Here is a 21127-nt window from a genome sequence, read left to right as displayed (position 1 = left end):
TTCCACAGCTTTGGGAGGTTCATGGGTAAGAACACCAGTGGTGTCAGAAGTGTTGGGCTTGCTCTCCTCTGCAGCTGTGCTGATAGTGTAAGACCCCACTGATGATGTAGACTCCTGTATTTTAGTAGTAATAACTGGATCCCTGACCCCACTGATGAAGTAGACTCCTGTATCATAGTAGTAAGAACTGGATCCCAGACCCCACTGATGAAGTAGACTCCTGTATTATAATAGTAATAACCGAGTCCCTGACCTCACTGATGAAGTAGACTCCTGTATCACAGTAGTAATAACTGAGTCCCTGACCCCACTGATGAAGTAGGCTCCTGTATCATAGTAGTAACAACTGAGTCCCTGACCCCACTGATGAAGTAGGCTCCTGTATCACAGTAGTAAGAACTGAGTCCCTGACTCCACTGATGAAGTAGGCTCCTATATCACAGTAGTAATACCCAATCCCAGAGTGGTAGAAGCCAGTGGCAGCACTGGCTACCAGAGAGGTGGGGAAATGTCAGCCTGACAGGCTGTGACCCAGGTGATCTGTTGGGTACAGCCCACTAACATTTTACTTGATCTGATAAACTAAAACTTGAAAAGTTGCTAAAACAAAGAGACCCCATTTGAACTATGACCCAGTTTATGGGTTCCTCTTGGGTGAAGAGATCTTGAAAATGGACCCTGTTACAGGTATGCTATACACCTTGCTCCTGTTCATCACCACCACCTGTGGCCACTTACCAAAGAAACAAGAATATCTAGACTCTGAGCTCTGGGTTGACTACATTACCTGGTTCTGTGATGATATGAAGCCCCAACGACCCACAGAAACGGACCATAGTCCACAGTGAGCTATGAAAGACAGCTTACCAATGGAGGCCAGGGTTTATGGTTTTAATTCCAGTTTAAAAGAGTCATGTACTTGTCCTTGCAATAAGAAGGCTAGGCATGCTTTTTTTTAATCAGTAATTAATTTTTGTGAAATGACAGCAGAGATGTAGCAGCTGAGTTTCAGTTCTAAGGTGACAGTATAGGGCAGCATCACAGACCTTGTGATGTCAGAGTACTTGTGGATACCAAACTATGGAATGCTTCATGAATCTGCATTTCATCCTTGCACAGAGACTATGCTAACCTCCATATCTTCCCAATTTTAGTATATATCCTGACATGAGCACATTATTATTTTTTTAAACTGGGTTGCTTAGCAGCTAAAACACTGGCTGCCCCTCCTGATGACCCAGGTTTGGTGCTTAGCACCCACAATCATCTATAACTTTAGTTACAGAGGATTTGGTGCCCTTTTCTGGTCTCATACAGCACCAGGCATGCATGCAGGCAAACACCTATACAAATAAAATAAAAAGAAATTTTTAAAAATTTCCTGGTGTGCTGGCACATATCTTTATGTGACAGAAATTAGGGCTAGGACCCCCTTGGGGCTGTTAGTGTCATTAATAAAAAGAATTTAAGAATAGAGTCTAGGGCTCAGCAGTAAAATGCTAGCTAGGTTCATGACCAAAATTATAAGAATGTAGTCAAATGGAAGCACAAAGGCAGTATTATTAGAGGTTTTTGTTTGTTTGTTTTAAGATTTATTTATTTAGTATATAGTATCCTGCCTGTGTGTATGCCTGCAAGCCAGAAGAGGGTACCAGATCTCATTACAGATGGTTGTAAGCCACCATGTGGTTGCTGGGAATTGAACACAGGACCTCTGGAAGGGCAGAGAGTGCTTTTAATCTCTGAGCCATCTCTCCAGCCCAAGTATTATTAGAGTTAAAAAAAATCTCAGGTCAGTCAAGCTATAAAACCTCAGCAGCTGCCTGGAAGAGGATGGAGAAGAAGAGAGAAAAGCCACACAGTCTAAGCTGGCATGGAGATCAGACACAGGACTGACAAGCAGCCACTTGGCAGGGAGGAAGTTTAGAGAGAGAGAGAGAGTAAGGAAGCCCAGGATGTGAAAGAAAGCCTGGTATGTCTTTAAAGGACCAATTATTCCGCTTATCTCTTTAGCATGGCTTAAGGTGACTGACTACACCTTCCCAGAGGTAGTCCTTAGCCAAAGTGAACCAACAGGAATGTTAGGTCTCCACCCAGGCCAGAGATTCCATTCTTGGGGCCAGGAGTTTTTCTGCTCTAACTATCCACCCTAAAATGATTTAGGAATAGGTAAGGGACCAGAGCCCCCAAATATTTTTCGCATTGTTAGCCTCTGTGCTTAGAAGCCCAAAGATATTTCTGGCTTTAGCCTAGAAAAACAAACAAACAAAACAACAACAACAACAAAACAAAATGGCTATTTTTCTTTGGAACCTTTTTACTCTGACCAAGTAGCCAATTTCTATCTCCTGCTGTCATCATTTAGTCCCAGCACTCAGGAGGCAGAGGCAGGGGGACCTCTGTGAGTTCCAGGCCACCCCTGGTCTCCACAGTGAATTTCAAGCCAACTGGGGCTACATAGTGATGATACTCTGCCTCAAAAAGACAATTTTTGGTGTGTGTATGTGTGCTCATGTCATAGCACATGTAAGGAGGTCAGAGGGCAACCTTCTGGAGACAGTTCTCTCCTTTGTCCTTCCAGGGATGGAATATGAATTGTCAGGCTTACACAGAAAGTGCCTGTGCTGCATGAACCATCTTGGTAATTGAAAAACCATATATTCATATTCTAGAGAGAAATACCTACAATTCCTACAAAGACAAGCTCAATCCAAAGACACTGAGCAAGATCCATTTAACTGAAATAGAAACTTTTAGAGCTACCAACATGTAAGGATGTATAAAGATACTTTTGGTGACTTGCTGGTCTGATTTGAAGGAAGTGTGGTCTTGGGGGGAAGGGTGGGGAGGCTCCCACACTTATTAGGCGTAACTTCCGGGGACCACACCGGGTTTCAGGTTGAAGACTTGAGAAATGCCCTCTGCTGAACAGGAGAAATGAAAGAGAACCATGCCTGGCCCCGCTACTCCATCTCCCTCCTCTCTTGCCTTTCCCTCTCCTGCACCCCCCTTTCCTTCTCTCCTTCCTCTTTCCCCTCTCTTCTCTTCTTTTTCTTTTCTTCTATTCCTCCCTTCTGTTGCAGGTTACCCTCCTCGGACTCCCTTGGGGGAGGGGGTGAGAAGATGCAGACACTGGGAGTCAGTGAGAGCAGATTTGTGCTACAGACTCAAGGAAATTAGACCCTCCTTTATACCCCCCCCCCCAAGGTCCCATTGGCTCAGGCGGCTGACTCTGCTTGGTTGTCCTTTCTCCATTGGCGCTTCTGGGTCAGGTGTCTCTCGTCAGCATCTCGGTGTTGAGGCAGACTTGGCGGCTTGGCTCAGGGAAGAAGTGTTTGCCTGCATGTTGCTTATGCATGTGGGCAGGGCGTCTGCAGCTTGGGTAGGCTGGTTGCAGTTTCTCCTACACCTCTCTTCTTCCTTCCTCCCGCTTCCTTTTCTCCTCTTCCTTGGTTGTTGGTGTCCTTTGGGGACAGGGTGTCATATAACCCAGGCTGGCCTTGAACTCCTGACCCTCCTGCCTACACCAGTCAAACACTGGAATCACAGTCCTGCGTCACCACACCCAGTTTGCTGAGAACTGGCTTCATAACAAAGCCTACCCTCCCAAAGGAAGGACTTCGCTAGAATTTATCCAAGCAGAGGTATGGAATTCTCCTTCCAGTCTTCTCCAGGCATCGCAGAAGAAAAGGACATGATCAACAGGGTAAGTACTTGAGGAAAAACCAACAGGTAACTCTGCAGCCGGGGAAGAAGAAGAGGAGAGTAGAAAAGTATCACACAGAAACACAGAGGAATGTCACAGCCCAAGACCAAGGCCTGTGAAGACACAGGCATGATCAGAACACTACAGACTCTCACTGCCCCCCCCCCTGCCCAAAATTACCACAAGTCAGTAAGGCTCCTTTTAGAATATCAAAGGAGGAAAAAAACAAGATCACTAGAAGCACGTGTCATCTTTACTCATAGAAAACTAATCACAGCTTAACTTCCCAGAAAAAATTAAAATGAATCATTAATCTGGATGACATTATATAATCATGTGGCATTATGTATATATTAAGGATGAATGGGAATAAGAGGTCCAAAGGTATATCTGTCTTTCATTTATAAATAAACTGGCTACTTTTCTTTGGAGTCTTTTGCCCTGAACTAAGTAGCCAGTTTCTATCTCCTATTGTTATCATTTAGTCCCAGCACACAGGAGGCAATAACACACATTTAACACATATGTATCTATACCATACATGTATCTAAATGATCTATAATATATAAAATATTATATATATATATGTATATATGTTATAAATTGGTACTTTTATAACTCTGCTTGGGAGGCAGAGACAGACAAATCTCTGTGAGTTGGAGGCCAGCCTGGTCTACAAAGTGCATTCCAGGACAGGCTCCAGAGCTACAGAGAAACCCTGTCTTGAAACACACACACACAGAGAGAGAGAAAGCACTAAGTGGAACCTCAAAACCCACTCCCAGTGACACACCTCCAGCAAGTCCATACCTTCTAATCCTACCTACTGGAGACCAAGCACTCAAATGTGAGGGCCTTTAGAGGTCATTCTCATTCAATCCACCACACACCTATCATCTGTGCTCCAGGGTGACCTCTTGACCTTAACCTGGAAGTCTGAGGAAATGAAAACAGCTTTTCTCTATTTGTCATCAATTTCCAGGAAAAAAAATGTGAATTATTCATAACCTACTTACTGCTGATAGAAAATTCATCTCATGGAGTCCATTGTGAAAAAAAAGCAAAAAGGGATTAAAGTTACATTTTAAAATGAAATATAGGGCTGGAACAATGGCTCAGTGGTTAAGAGCACTCACTGACTTCCAGAGGACCTGGGTTTGATTCCCAGCACCCACAGGGAAGCTCACAGTTGTCTGTGACTTCTGTTCCAGGGGATCAAGTTCCCTCTTCTGGCTTCTACAGACATGAGACACACATGTTCTACAGACATACATGCAGACAAAGCACCTGTGTACATGAAAATAGTAAATAACTTTCAAAAATCAAACACAATAAAAATTAAATGTGGCCTATGGGATGCCTTTGTGGGTAGAGATGCTTGCATGCAGGCCTGACAACCTGAGTGTCTGATCCTGGGATCCCATAATGGGATAAGAGAGAGCTAACTCCCAAGGTTTGTCCTCTGGTCAGCACACTAATTCCATACCACACATGCATGTGCATTTATGTAGGGACTTAAACAATCAATTTCTATTTGAAAGAATAGGTTCCACAGTTTTAATCCCAGCACTGGGAGACAGAGGCTGGTGGGTTCCAGGCCAGTCTGAACCATAGAGTGAGAATCTGTTTCAAAAAATACCAAGGTGATGAGAAGGCTGAGTGGGTAAGGGTGTTTACCACCAAGCTTGACCACCCGACTTCAACCTTTAGGACTCACAAGGTGGAAAGTAAGAACCAACTCCCACAATTATCTTCTGACCTCCACATACATGTGTGCACACTCATATATGCACCAATAAATAAAAAAAATGTAATGACATTTTTCAATTAAAAAGGCATCAATTAAATGTGGCATTAGTAACATGAGGCTAGCTTCATTTCAAAATTTTGTCACTATAGTTTTTGTTTATCTATTTAGATATTTATTTATTATTATTATTATTATTATTTTTTTTTTTTGATAAAGAGCCTCTATGCAGTCCTGGTTGTCCTGGAACTCACTACATAAACCAGGCTAGCCTTGAACTCATAGGCATCCTCCTACCTCTGCCTATCAATGCTAGGATTAAAGGCGAGCACCTTGATTCTGTTATTTTAAACATCTTCCTCTATGAGAAACAATGATTCTGTTCAACTGGGCATTAAGATAGCCATGAGTATGTTTGTAGCTCTTTGTGACACAGGATCAATAAACGGAGAAGATTATTTGTACCAGCTGGACAATTCACACTGATTGTTGATGGGAAGTGAATTTATTCCTCTATAGTGGGAACAAGTAGGAGTATATCAAGCTGGACCTGGTGGCATACACACACCATTGATACCAATATTCAGAAGGCAGAGGCAGGCAGATCTTTGAATTAGAGGCCTGCCTTGTCTACAGAGTGAGTTCCAGGTCATCTAGGGCTGCAAGGGAAAACCCCATCTTAAAAAACCAAAGGGGGATGTTACCAGCAGTTTCCTGCCAGCCTGGTCCCTCAGCCTTATCAGCTCCAAATAACACACAGAGACACTGTATTAATTACAAAACTGGTGGCAAGTTACTAGCGTTTCTTATTGGCTAGCTCTGTCTTAAATATTAACCCATTTCTATTAATCTAAGTGTTTCCATGTGGTCTTATCTTACCAGGGAGAGGGTCCAGACCTCTTCTGTCAAGTCCCTACATCTTGACTCTCCTCTACTATATCTCCCAGAATCCTCCTTGTCTCCTAGTCCCACCTATCTTGCTTTCCTATTGGGGAATATATCTACAACTCAGAGCATTTTATGAAGCATCTCATGGTACTTCCATGTTTGGTGGCAAAACTATACACTTCACTTACCCACCAATGGTTCAGGCCATCCAGAAGTGGAAATTAGGGTCAACTAACTACCGGTACAAAACAAAACCGCTGTGACTGGATAAGGAGCTGAACCAGGAACAGAATCACTCCTAGGTGGCAGATGATGGGCGACTGCTACAACAAGGCTGAGCTCTAGGCATGCTTTCCCACAAGTATCGTACTCGTTACTTTCCTATTGCTGTGATAAATGCCATATTGGGGAACGGGTCTATTGATTTACAGTTCCAGAGAGGTAACAATCTCTTGTATCAGGGAAACAACAATCAGGGCCACCAGAAGAGAGGCTGAGGGCTCCCATCCTGAATGATAAACAGGAAGCAGATAATGCACACCCGGAATGGCCCAATCCTTTAAACTCTCTCAGCCCACCTCAGCAACAGGGATGTGATGTCCTCTTTTGGCTTCCTTGGAAACCATGCACTCCTATGGTACAAATACATATACAAGCAGGCAAACAATCATACACACACAAAAATCAGAAGACACTTAAAAAAAAAATCAACTGAAAAACAATTCTAACTATAAAGTGTTCTGAGAGTTAATAAAGTTGCAATAAGTTTTTGTTCATGCAAAGGCTGAGGGGAATGACTCAGTGGGTAAGGGTGATTGCTACACAAGCATGGTGACCTGAGTTCGGATCCCCAGCACTCACATACAAGCTGGCCGTGTGCCTGTAACCTCAGCAATAGTGATGGGGGTGGGGGACATTGAGGCAGGAGCCTCACTGGGACTCACCGATGATATGTGTTTTAATTATGTTATATGTTTAATTAGTATAATAAAAATCCAGTAGTTATTTGGGGTATTATACATGACAGGTCTAAATATTATCTGAAATAATAAATAAAAATAGTTAGACTTACTTTGTTTTCTACATTAGGAGTGATGGACCTGGGCATGGTGGTGCATTACCATAATCCTGACAGTTGGCCTTCCAAACACTAAAACGACCTAGTCTGCCTTCAGTACTCGGGGTTTTCAGCCTGAAGTTAGAAACTCTTCCACATGCCCCTCACAACCAATTCTAAATGCCTAAGAACCACGTGGTCAGCTTTACCACAGCCATGGATGGGATGGTCCCCCGTTCAGCCCCCATCTGTATCAACTACTTTTCTTGTTGTTGTGACCAAACACCCCATGGGAAGCACCCAAGGGAGGAAGTGTTTATTTTGGCTTGTGGTTGGAGGGGATACAGTCCATCGTGGTGGAGAAAGCGTGAAGAGTAAGGTAGCTGGTGGCATTGTGTCTGCATTTGGCAAACATAGTACAGCCGGGAAAAGGGCCAGAATAGAAAATTTCAGTTCTTACCCCTAACAACCCATTTCCTCCAGTGTGGCTCCCCCTTCTACAGGTGCAGACCGCCACCAGCTGGAGACCAGCTGTTCAAACACATGAGCCCATGTGGCACATTTTACAACCAGCCCACAGTGTTCCTTCTGCACAGTCAGAGGGAAGGTGATTCCACTCGGAGCCAGTGATGTGTCTCAGTGATTAAGGTTCCTGTTGCCAATCAGCCAACTTGACTTCGATCCTTGGGACCCATATAGTGGCAGAAGAGAAATTGTTCTCTGAAATCTAAGAGTGTGCTATGGTACATGTGTATACATGCCCACACATGCACACAAAAAGCCACACATGCACACAAAAGGGGGAAAAAAGAAAATTGATTTTTTTCTTATATCATTCCTTTGCTTTCTCTTGTATTTTTGTTGTTGTTGAATTTGCATTGGTTTTATTTTAATTAATTAATTAAATTTGAGGCAGAGTCTCTCTGTAGAGCCCTGGCCATCCCACAACTTTCTATGTAGACCAGGTTAGCCTCAAAACATTGTTTTTTAATTTCTATTGTTGCTATTTTAGATTTTTGAGACAGGGTTTCACGTAGCTCAGGTTGGCCTCAAACTCACTATGCATTTGATGATGACTTTGAACTCCTGATTTATCTGCCTTCATTCTGCCCGTGCACTAAAATTATATGTGCGTGCTACCACAGTTGGCCAAAGTACTATGTGTGAAAAAAGAAGCTTTTCATAATAAAGTGTGGTGTTTTTTTTGTAATGGAAACAGTACCACACAGATGATGTTCCCAGTCTAGCCTGAGTGAGGGTCTCTGCCTCTCAGCTCTCAGTCCCCTTGGCTGAATTCCATCTCTTCTGCTTTCTGAAAGTATACATTGTAGCAAATTGTTTAAGCTTGCTCCATCTCAGACCCTCGTTTGTAAAATGCAATAACTTTCGATATTACTGCTGTTTTGTTAAATGGAAATGTTTGTGTGCTTCTAAATATCTTCTAACTGTATGCTCGCTCTCTTGGGGCAGTGGGCAGTGGTTACTGCAGAGACTTCGTAGCTGGTCAAAATGATAAGAAAACACGAATGCTGAATGTTTAGCCTTAAACGAAACATCTATGTCACTCCCTACTTAATGCAACTAATGTCATGATGGATATACCATTCAGGCCACTGAATTCAGCCCATAGACAGAACCACCTGCCAAAATGAAAACAAAGGCCTGATCCATCAAAGTCCATAGTTCTGGGAAAGTCTCTAATGCACCCACCTGGCTTTCTGGCTTCTTTAATTCTGCTTCTGGCTAACTGTTGTTGTTAACTGAAGTGTGACACCCCAGATTGTGGTTTTCATGCTTAAAAGCCCAACCTTGGAAAGCTTGGGTCTCACTGGGATCCTAAACACCCAGTGTAGAGGCTGGCCCACTAATCAAGACTTCCTATTGGCTTAACCTCCTTGTCCTAATGGTCGTCTCTGTGAATGAGAACAAGAGAGCATTGTCAAAGAGGGGACAGAGTGAATGTAAGAGGAGGAATGGTTGGACCACTATCTTCCAAGTCACAGGAGCTGGGATTACTTGCACATGATTGGGCCCATCACATCATATCACAGATGAGAGAGGGGCTCCTGAGAACTCACTCTGCCCTGCAGACCCATTGTCGGGTAATGCCTGCTAAGAGGAGGAGGAGGCAATTTCTTCAGTAGTGCAGCTAGCCCGTGTTCCCTCACCCACGCTCCTTCAAGCAATCATAATTAAACCCCGTGGATCTTTAAAAAGAGAAGTGAAGGGTCAGTGGGTAAAGACCCTGGAACTCACACAAAGGAGGGTGAGAAAGAACTGATGCCGTGAAGTTGTCCTCTGCCCTCCAAATGCAGCTGTGACATGTGTGCTACCCTCGATACACACACACACACACACAAATAATAAACAGAATCACAAAAGAAATAATAAAAAGAAGAACCATGAAAGTGGAAGACAGACTAGATGTAAAGAGAAGGAGGAAAGAAGAGAAAGTAATGAGGGTGGATATTATCAAGATACACTGTATCAACATATTAAAATGTCACGCGAACCTGTTCCTATGTAGTTAACACATGTTAACAGAAGAATAACAGTGAGTTACAAATAATACGTTTTTATTACCCTTCTTTTTCTTGTACTACCAATGTGTTAGGTTTCACAATGCTAAATATTTGAACAGGCTGCTATTTCTATTTGCTTTCGGCACACTTTCCTAACTGAGGTGACTCGACATGATGCAATTACAACAAGACCTTTTTGGTCGTTTGCTGGGATCAAATCTTGTCAAAAGTACTACAGGACGAAGACTGGCAAAAGCCAGATCATTCCAAAGATCGGGAGCTATGGTAAACCTGAGTAATGCTGGGTATAGGATTATGGGTGCCAGGGAGACAGGGTAGCACACTTGAACATTTTTTTCTTACTCTAACCAGTGTATATCATTACCTAACATGGACGGGCAGCTGTAGTGCTGACTTGATGGATAGTCATTTCAGTATTAAACAAGATGTAAAAATCTCCCAAACCCATCTTGTACTATCCAAACTGGGACTGGGTTACTGTCGTTTTGCCCTGGCCACCAATCCTAGGACTTGAAGCCTCAGGATGAGCCAGCAGCAAAGCCCCTTTTCACCCATTTCACTAAATAGACAAGCACTGAAACGTCAGCCAGAACTAAACGTGTTTTACTCCCTTCATAGAAGCATAAAAGAGCAACTCAGAGGGCTAACCCCACTTAAGAATTGAACAAAAAGGTGTTGGTGGCACACGCCTTTAATCCCAGCACTCGGGAGGCAGAGGCAGGCAGGTATCTGAGTTAGAGGCCAGCCTGGTCTACAGAGCAAGTTCCAGGACAGTCACAAAAAAAGAATTTAAAACAGGTCCAGTTTGTTAATTCTGCTGCAACCTGAGCCCTGGGAATGCCACAGAGATTAAGGTTCCAGACTGGGCCTGCTGTGAGTAGAAAAGATACATCCCAGCTCAGTCTGAACCTCTCTTTTGGCATGGAGAGAAAGAGATATGTTTGAAATGGTCTTTTGAGCACGTTGGGTTGGCACACACCTTTAGTCCCAGCACTCAGGGGGAAGAGTCAGGTGGATCTCTGAGTTTGAGGCCACCCTGGTCTATAGAGATCCAGGACAGGCAGGGCTACACCAGAAATCCCACTTCAAATAATAAATAAATGAATAAATAAATGAATAAATAAATAAATAAATAAACAAATGGTTTTTTAAAAACCTGTCATTTGTTGAAAGGAAGTCATCCTGACCTTAGAGGCTAAGGAATAGTTCAGAACCTTTACAGTGATTCAAGGGTGTCAACAGTACCTGTGCCCCAGAAGTTATTTTCCGGAATGGATTGCTGACTCTCCAGAACTACACAAGCCAGAACACCATCTGAAGATTGTATTTCAATAACTAAAAAGGTACATATACGTGAGCTGAGAAGGTGTTTTTGTTTGTTTGTTTTTTTTCAAGACAGTGTTTCTTGGTTTAATAGCTGGACTGAACTTCCTCTGTAGACCTGGCCTCAAACTCACAGAGATCTGCCTGCCTCTGCCTCCCAAGTGCTGGGATCAAAGGTGTGCGCCACCACCACCAGGCACATGTGAAGGTTTCCTTCCATCAAAACTATCTCCTTCACTCAGGTATTTCATATTTCCCATTGACATAATGAGAGCGTTTTCATGGCATCCTTGCAGACATCTTCTTTCCTTTTCTCTTGGGTCTGAAATGAGGCAGTTCATTTCCTAGTCAAAGTCTTTTAATCAAACAGGAAAGAAGAAACACCAGCTGTGGGATGTAAAACTTCACTGTCATACAGGCTTTTTAATTAGTAAAAATAAAATCATCCCCACAGCCCTTAACATTTTAATTTTAAAGCATGTAGTCATGTTGTGATGCTATGTACCTCCATCTTGCTCCAAAATGATTACATCATCCCAGAGGGGAAAACCAAACCCAATGAGCGTTCACTCCTTAGCTCCCTTCAGCTGTGGTAACTGCTCTCCAGCTTTCTGCATCCCTGGGCTCTTGCTTGGTTACATCCACCCTGCAAAATTTATGGAGATGAGTAGGTACAGGCTGCCTACAGGAAAGTTCTACCAGGATGTAGGTTTAGGTTGAGAACATGATTAGGATGTGGATCTCCCTAGAGGAAATTATTCTGTTTATTGTTTATTTAACAGGAAAATACAGGAACTATGAGACTCCATTTTGTTGTTGTTGTTGTTTTGTTTTGTTTTTTTGAGACAGGATTTCTCCGTATAGCTTTGGAGCCTGTCCTGGAACTCGCTGTGCAGACCAGGCTGGCCTCGAACTCACAGAGATCAGCCTGTCTCTGCCTCCTGAGTGCTGGGATTAAAGGAATGCAACACCAACGCCTGGCTGGGACTCCATCTCTTGAGAAGCCCACACATAATATAAGGCATTTAACAATGTCATTTTCCCAAAAGACCTCTCTCTTCTCCAATGCCTGTCCTTAAATCTGTATCAAAAAACCTTTTGATTAATAACTTGAAATATAAAAACAGAAAAACAGGTACAGATACAAAAAAAAAAAAAAAAAAGGAATATAAGAACAGGGAATGGGGAAATCATACATTTAAACTGTCACCTATTAGGTGCATCTTGGCTGACCTGGTCAGAGCTACATTTCACAATTACATCTGCATGGCATGGAAATTTTTCCAGCCTGGATATTTAGAGCACAGTCAGAGAGAAGGGTGCTGAGACACCCTTAAAATCAGAATGAGAAGTAGGTATAAACCAGGCCTGTAGTTCTAGCCTTCAGAAGCTTGAGGCAGAAGGATCTTGAATTTGAGGGTAGCCCATGCTACAAGGAAACACTAGAAAAAAGAAAGATGGTGGAAGGGAGGGAGGAAAAAAGAGAGGGAAGAAGAGACTCTGGGTCCTAATGTATGCTGGGACCCTAGGTGGCTGGCACACAGATATGTAGGTTCCTTCAGATGCACAGAAGTTGTCACTCTTGAAAGATGAGGTTCGGAAAGCTTTGTTGATGAAACATGATTATTACTCATGTTTTCCATCATGATAAAGATGGACATCCTCTAATCAAGGTTTGTGGATGGTCTCTTGCCTTTAAAAAATGTTTATTTTTAACTCGTAGTATGGGTTTTTGTCTCCATACCACATGTGTGCCTGCCAGAAGAGGGTGCCCCTGGAACTGGAGTTGCGGATGGTTGTGAGCCATCACGTGGTTGCTGGAAATTGAACTTGGGTTCTTTGCAAGAACAGCAAGTGCTCTTAACCCCGGAGCCATCTTTCCAGCCCCCAAACTTCTTTTCCTGAGGCAGGGTTTCTCTGTATAATAGCTCTGGTTGTCCTTGAACTTGCTCTATAGAACAGGCTGGCCTCGAATGTACAGGGATCCTTCGGCCTCAGCGTCCTGAATGCTGGGATTAAAGGCATGCACCACCACCATGTGGTGGTCTCACACCTTTTAATTGTAGTCTCCAGTTTGAGCCAATGGAGTGATAGAGTAGTTTAAAAAGTGGAAAGGGCGTGTAGAGAAGCCTCAGCAGATAGAGCACCTGCTGTTCTCGCCATACATGCAAGTAAAACATTCAAATATATAACATAAGTGAATCTGAGTAAAAGCCAAACCTAAATATTTTAAAATTTTAAAAATAATTAAATGTGGAGAGATTATGGAATGTTTGATGGGATAAACTATAAGCTAGTGCTCTCGACCATGGATGTTATAGTGATGCTTCATACTGGTGATGAGGCAGGAAAATGCTTGAATGGTCCAGCTCTGAAACAAATGGAATTTAAAACTAAATGTTGTGAGCACCATGCTCAATCCTTGAGAAACTTGGTCATCTATCTATCTATCTATCTATCTATCTATCTATCTATCTATCTATCATCTATTTAGTGTGGGGGGGCAGGGTGGGGGGGAGATCTTAGGACAACTTGCAGGATTCGGTTCTCACCAGGATCAAACTTGGGTCACCAGACTTGGTGGTAAGATATTTGCCAGATAAGCCATTTCAATTCCCCAGTCTGTTGTTTCTCTTTAGTTTTTTGAGACAGAGTCTCACTCTGTGGCCCAGGCTGTTCTGGAACTCATTACATAGCCTCAGTATTGGCTTTGGAACCAAAGTAATTCTCCTGTCTCAGCTTTCCCAGTGCTTGGGTTACAGGTGTGACACATCATTTCCTGTTTTAACCAATATTTTGAGACACAACTTTGGATGCTATCAAAATCATATATGTGGCTATTGCAAAGACGTTTTTGTTTTGTTTTTAAGACAGGTTTCTTTGTAGCTTTGGAGGCTGTTCTGGAACTCACTCTGTAAACCTGGTTGGTCTCAAACTCCCAGATATTCCCCCTGCCTCTGCTTCTTGAGTGCTGGGATTAAAGTCATGCTCACCACCACTGGCTTATTACAAAGACTTTTAAAGCTAGATTTTCTTTTGAGAAGCCCCTGCCCACACTTGGGTAAGTGCTGTCCTTTTCCCAAGTGCCTCCTTTTCATTTACCCTCCATGCTTAAGCTACTTGAGAATCCCTTGTTAATAAACTTCAATTCTTCATCCTGGCTCTTCCTGAAAATCTTTTCTGTAGCAGAGTCAAAAGTCCCAGCTTCTATGGTTGGAGAGTTGGCTCAGCAGTAAAAAACACTTGCTGCTTTTTGGAGAACCCATATTCGATCTGTGTGGTGACTCGAAACTGTTTGCAATTTTAGTTCCGTAGGACCCAGGTATTGGCCATGGACATGGAGCATGGACATAAATACACATAGGCAAAACATTCATGTACATATATCACATTAAAAACAAAAGAATTGAAGCTTCACACACACAAACATAAATAAATATAATTAAAGAAAAAACAGTAAAGCATCAAACATTTGTTAAGGAACTCTCTCCCTTTCTCTTTTGGCAAAATAACTAATCTTCCTGGCAGAAACTAATATATTCTAAAGAAACATGGTTGGGGGATAGTTTAGCGGTTAAGAGCACTCACTGCTCTTGGCTAACATCTGGAACTCCAATTCCAGGGGATCTGGCACTCTCCTCTCCAGACCTCTGTGAGCTCCTGCACTCAGGTGGACATCTGTACGTATACTCAGACACATACATCACATATACACACAAAATTATTATTTTTTGAGGCAGGTTTCTCTGTGTAGCTCTAGCTGTCCTAGAACTTGCTCTGTAGACCAGGCTTGCTTTGAACTCACAGAGATCCGCCTATCTCTGCCTCTCGAGTGCTAGGATAAAAGGAGTGTGCCAACACTGCCTGGCCAAAATAAATTTTTAAGAACTATTTTTATATGCCGCATTCTGATAATGTAGTCTCCTCCCTCATCTCCTCCCAGATCCTCCTCACCTCTCCACCCTTCCAGTATCACTCTCTTCAGAAAAGTAACAGGCAAATAAAACAAACAAACAAGAATGAAAGAAAGTGAATAAAGAAGGAACCTGAGAGAAACACACACACACACACACACACACACACATCCCACATATACATATATACATACATACATACACACACACATACATGCACACACAAGACATAAAAACACAAAATTGGAAACCATAATGCACAGGCAAAAACACCAGTAAAATAAAAAATACCCAAGGGAAAAATATGAGATAAAATATCTTCAAAAATACCTTTGAGTTCACCTTATGTTGGCCATCTACTGCTGGACATGGAGCCTGCCCTTGAATGTGTTTGTGTCCCCGTTGATCCCTTGAAGAGATGAATGTTTCCTTAGTGAGTGCTTATCAGTTGGAGAGAGCTTCTTGGTTATGGATGGGAGCTCATGTCCAATTCCCTTCTCAGTGCTGGGACCCCATCTAGCTGGGACCTGTGGAGGTCCTGTGATGCCTCCACTGTCTCACCAGTCTTGTTATGTCTGGAAGACACCGTCTCCTTGATTCATCCATCCCCTCTGGGTCTTACAATCTTTGTATCTCTGCTTCCATACAGTTCCCCGAGCCCCGAGAGGAGGAGTTACATGAAGACATAGCCTTTAGGACTGAGTGTTCCAAGGTCTCTCACTCTCTGCACACTGGATTTTTAAACAGGTGTGCCCCTTCTTTGTCAGACTATTCAAATAATAGATCCGCTAGCTGAACGAAGAACACGGGAAAGCAGGCAGGGGATTTACAGCTTGTCAGATGGCCATGCAAGGGAGAGTTGGAGCTGAGACAGTGATGGGTGGACCCACACCTTGGTTGGATTCTTACCCTCTATTTAAACCTTACTCTCAGGTTAGGACTTGTGGGGGAGGGGTCATTTTGTCTTTCTTCCCAATATGATCATATTGAATAATTTTTCCTTTTCTGCTTTTCACTAATAATTTTTGACTCTTTTAATTCAGGCTTATCTGAACCTGCCATATTTGACTCCAAGTCCTATAAAAGGATTGCAGAGTGGTCCCTTAGCTGTGCTGGATAAGATTATAGCTGATAAGCTAAAATCAAGGCCCTAAGAGATGCATAAGGCAATTAAGATATTTTTGCAGATTTACTTACGGGACTCCTAGAAAATTGCTGGTTTACTTGTGGGAAAGGAGTAAGGACGAACACACCCAGGCCAAAGCATGGTTCTTTCCTAATTTTTTTTTTTTTAATGTTTAAATAAAAGGGATACTGTTTCTTCACAGCAAATTTTGTTAATTGTGCTAGAATCCTTGATTCTCAGCTACAGAGACCTCAACAAAACTCTGGAGTGAAGGGCTCTTTCCTGTGTCCCCTTAATTTCCCCTCTGTATCCTAGCTCATCTCCACATAACGTGACCTGGCTGCTGCTGGCTTGTGATGTAATTCAGTAATCCCTGGTCAGAGCTTTACACCAACAGGTCCCAGGGAGTCAACTCCAAAGGTCACTGGCCAGCTTGTGCAAAGAGCAAATAAACTATGGGTGGCCAATGATCTCTACATAAAAGACCTCTGGAAGAGCACACAGGTCTCCTATGCATGTTTCAGAATCAGGCACATAGGCTTTAGAGACTTTACCTTATTTTTATAAACCAATGAAATAAAAATTGTTGCTTGGTTTGCGTGCCCCCCCCCCCACGTGCGCACGAGCACTTGCGAGCTATAATTGGCTTTTAGTAGTCAGGGGACAATGTGTGGACCCTGGGGCTTGAATGCAGCCTTGGTGGTCAGCACCTTTACTTGCTCAGCCATCTCACTGGCGTGGATTTACATATTTTATAACATGACGAACAGTTCAACCACATGTGGGTGGGGGGCCCAGATAGTCTTCACGTTGATGACCGGGAAGCTAGGTACAGCCCAGATTGGCACGTCAACAGGAGAAACAACTTTTTCTTTCCTTGGTTTTAGGTTCTCCAGCTGGAGCCGCATAAGCCAGCAATAACAGACGGTTATTAATATCAGCACCTCACCTGAACATGGGGCCTGGGGAAGCAGGGGTGGGGGTGGGGGAGTACAGTGAGCAGGATTGTTTGGAAGGTCTCTTATGCAGATTTAAGTTGCAGCCGTCCCTATTGACATGCCCTAAGAGGGGCCCTAAGATACCTTTTACAAATGCTAATCTCATTTATGAAGATAAATCTTCCTAACAAAGGAAAAGCTCAGCCTTATCGTCACCAGTGCTCAGGGTCTGGAGGAGTGTTTCCAGACTCGTCCTCTCACACAAAGAGATGAAAACAAAGGGTCACACAGACGAGAAAAGAGGCAAGAGAACGTTCAAGGACTCGCTTTGTTTGGGGTTTCCTTTTAGTTTCCTTTTACGGGGTTTGAGAGAAGGAGCCCAGGCTGATAAACTTTTTCCTGTGCTTCTCTGACTCACAATTTCAGGATGCCTTGCTCTTAGTGAGCTTTAGTTTAAAATAACCTTAAAATATCTGCACACCAAAGGGGCAGATATTTGCACCCTTCAAGTACAGATGCAAGCATCTGCCTTAGTTAGATCCAGCCTGGCTCCTGGTGAAGAGTGGAGCTTCCCAATGGAGAAGGTTGTGGATAGCCTGTACTGCCGGCATGCAGGGAGGTTCATGGGACCAGTTTGGAACCTAAAGGGTGACTTAAGGGTGGAGTAGGTTCTTCAGGAGGTTGGAATCTGAGATGCTGCTAGTGACAGCCATTTTGTGGCAGGAAAGGGCTTTTTCTTTTCCTCTGCCAGCAATGGGCACTTGCCCTAGAGCAATCTTTTTTTTTTTTTTTTTTTTTTTTTTTAAGTTACAGCAGGCTATCAAGCAGGAACAGTTCTAGCAAGCAGGAGCTTCAAAGAAAGGGCTGGCTGGACATTTGAAATTAAGCATACAGCTTCAAGCCTTGGGTGCTAGGGATCTCCATCATTCAGGTCCTGGTGTAACAGATGTGTGCCAACTCACTCAGCTTCCAGCTGGCCAATGTGCAAACAGCTTATTGATATGGACAGGGAGGATGTGACTAGGCATATGCACCTGTCACGACAGCCCTTAGAAGGACTGGGCATTAGCATCAATCACAGCAGAGTTCCTCATGTAAAAGAGAAGAGAAGATATTCTTGTGCCAACCGTAGGCCTTTTATTGGCTCTTCAGACCAAGTACTTCCCCTCTAGTCTGAGTGAAAATGACCAGCAGGTCACCTAGAGTGCACTGAGCCCTGTGATGGCAAAAATGTGAAGCAGGCTGTTTTGAGACAGTCATAGCATCTGCTGGAACAGAAGTTCTTCAATGGTAAACAGCTGTCACTACTGTGTAGCTTCCTCAAGGTGTCTCTGGAATGTTCAAAGCAGTCAGTCCAGGTTGAGGGCAGTCTTGCTGGTGGTTTGCTTGACAGTTTTGCACTCAAGATAGTTGGGAGACCAGACCGTCAAATAGCTCTCACCTAATGAGTCAAATTACCCAGGCTCCCACCTTAACTTTTTTAAAGGGCAAAAAAAAAGTCATTAAGATGAATGCTTATAAAGCAAGCATGATATACTTTGTAGGCATCCCCCATCTCTTGGGAGTCTTGTTTTGTTATCTACTTGCTTGTGAGATAGTCTTTCTAACATAGCCCAGGCTAATTAATCTTGAGCTGCCGATTCCTGCATTGGCTGGAGAGCCCTGGAGTTGCAGCCATGCATTTTCACATCTGGCTCAGGGCATATATATAGATTATATAATATATATATATATATATTCATATTCATTCATCTGCTTAAAAAAATGACGGTAAGTCATGCAAGCTTTCAAAGGATAGAAGCAACCAATACTCTTATCCAGCTACAGCAATGACCAGCATAGCATGATAACCCTAAGGATGCAATAGAGGCATGTGTACCTTGGTGGTAGCCAACAGCTCTCTAATGGAGCTTAAGACCTGCTCAAAATGAGGGAAATCATGTTTGGTACTGGAAACCTGGCCAACAACCCAGGGCTAACGATGTCATGGATCTTGGGAGAGAATCTACAATCACTTAACTAAACCAGCATAATCCTTAAGTATATTCTAAATATTTATCCTATACCCAGAGATAAGTGTAATTCTCACCCCTCATGAATGAAACTTCTCTCAGCAACAGATAGAGACCACCACAGCGAAGCACACCAATCAACATGCAGAGCTGTGGACAATTGTGTACAATTGCTGCCCATGAGGCTCAGGGATCATTATACAAGAGGAGGCAAAAAAGATTGTAAGATTGCAAGAAAATGGGGAGTTTGCTGCAAGATTGTGTCTTCTTGCAACACCAGAGATGCTATACCCACAAAGTCTTACCAACATGGCTGCCCAAACATGACTGAACAAGGAGGCCACCAATAGACATGCTAAAGTGTAATCGGGAAAACTCATGAGACCTCAACCCTAGACAAAGAACTATAGGCATAAGGAATGCCCGAGATGGCAGAAACCGTCTTCCCCAAGGAAAAGCACACCAGAAGGTTATCCAATACTAAATTGTCAGCCCATACCACACATACAAGTAACATTGTAAGAACTGAGCACATTGTATTTATGTAGTTAGAACTATACACTGTGTGTATGTTTATGTGTATGTATGTAACAACAGTTAAAGAAAAAAAAGACCATGAATTTGAAAGATAGTAGTGCTGAGGGTTATGTAGGAGGGGTTGGATGGAGGAAAAAGAAAGTGGGAAATTATATAATAATAATCTCAAAATACAAGAAAAAAATTAAAAACGGCTGTTAGCCTAGTATGGTGATGTATAACTGGAGCCCAGCATGTGGGAGATTGTTGTCCTGAGACAGTAGGATTATGAGTTCAACAGCAGCCTGGGCTATAAAGGGGATGGGCTCTATTTATATGTATCCTCACCAAACTGAATACTTGTTTGCTAGCCCCACACCCTCTGGACTTCATGTGCTTTGTTATGCTGTGTCTAGATGCTTTCCTGTACCACCTGGCCTATCAAAACTCTACTATCCTGTAAGGTGTATATACTATTGTCTGTCTGGAAAACAAATCAGTTTTATCTTGGGGGGAGAAAAGATGAGGTCTCCCTACATCGCCCAGGATGCTGTTGCATTCATGGTCTTCCTGCCTTTACCTTCAGAGTAGCTGGAATTAATTATAGTCACATATCATATATCATATCATATCATATCATATCATATCATATCATATCATATCATATCATATCATATCGCCTGGCTGTATTTATCCTTCCTCCCTCCCTCCCTGCCACCCTTCCTCTCTTTCCTTCCTTCCTTTCGTTTCTTCCTTCCTTCCTTCCTTCCTTCCTTCCTTCCTTCCTTCCTTTCTCTCTTTCTTTGAGACAGGGTCTCATTATGTAGCTCTAGCTGTCCTGGAGAAAAAGCTGTCCTGGAGCTCTCTCTCTCTCTCTCTCTCTCTCTCTCTCTCTCTCTACACACACACACACACACACACACACACACACACACACAGAGAGAGAGAGAGAGAGAGAGAGAGAGAGAGAGAGAGGCCCCTGCACATATTTGGGTGCGCATGTGGAGGTCTGAAGACAGCTTGTGAGAGTTGGTCCTCTCCTCCCATCATGTGGATTCCAGGTCCTTAGGCTGAGAGGTAAGCAAGCCCCTTTCTCTCACCATCCCTTGATGCATGCATATGGTTTTACAACAATGTCTTTTAGAATATGTAGAAGATCAGTCACACTCTGGCTCACACTTTATACCTTGACCACAGTGTACTTAAGAAATAGTTGTTGAGGGACTGGAGAGACAGCTCAGCAGTTTAGAGCACTGGCTGCTCTTGCAGAGGACCTGAGTTTGATTCCCAGCACCCACGTGCTTGCTAGCAACCATTTATAACTCCACTTCCAAGGATCCAATGCCCTTTGTAGCCC

General features: G+C 43.1%; 1 pseudogene; it reads right to left on the bottom strand.

Moving 5' to 3' along the window:
• Window positions 1–1074: 1074 nt before the first annotated feature.
• Window positions 1075–1175, bottom strand: LOC127233586 (uncharacterized; annotated as a pseudogene).
• Between the last annotated feature and the right edge of the window lie 19952 nt (window positions 1176–21127).

This window comes from Phodopus roborovskii, unplaced genomic scaffold (assembly GCF_943737965.1).
Source record: "Phodopus roborovskii unplaced genomic scaffold, PHOROB, whole genome shotgun sequence".
NCBI classification, from domain to species: domain Eukaryota; kingdom Metazoa; phylum Chordata; class Mammalia; order Rodentia; family Cricetidae; genus Phodopus; species Phodopus roborovskii.
This window is presented reverse-complemented; position numbering and strand designations above follow the sequence as displayed.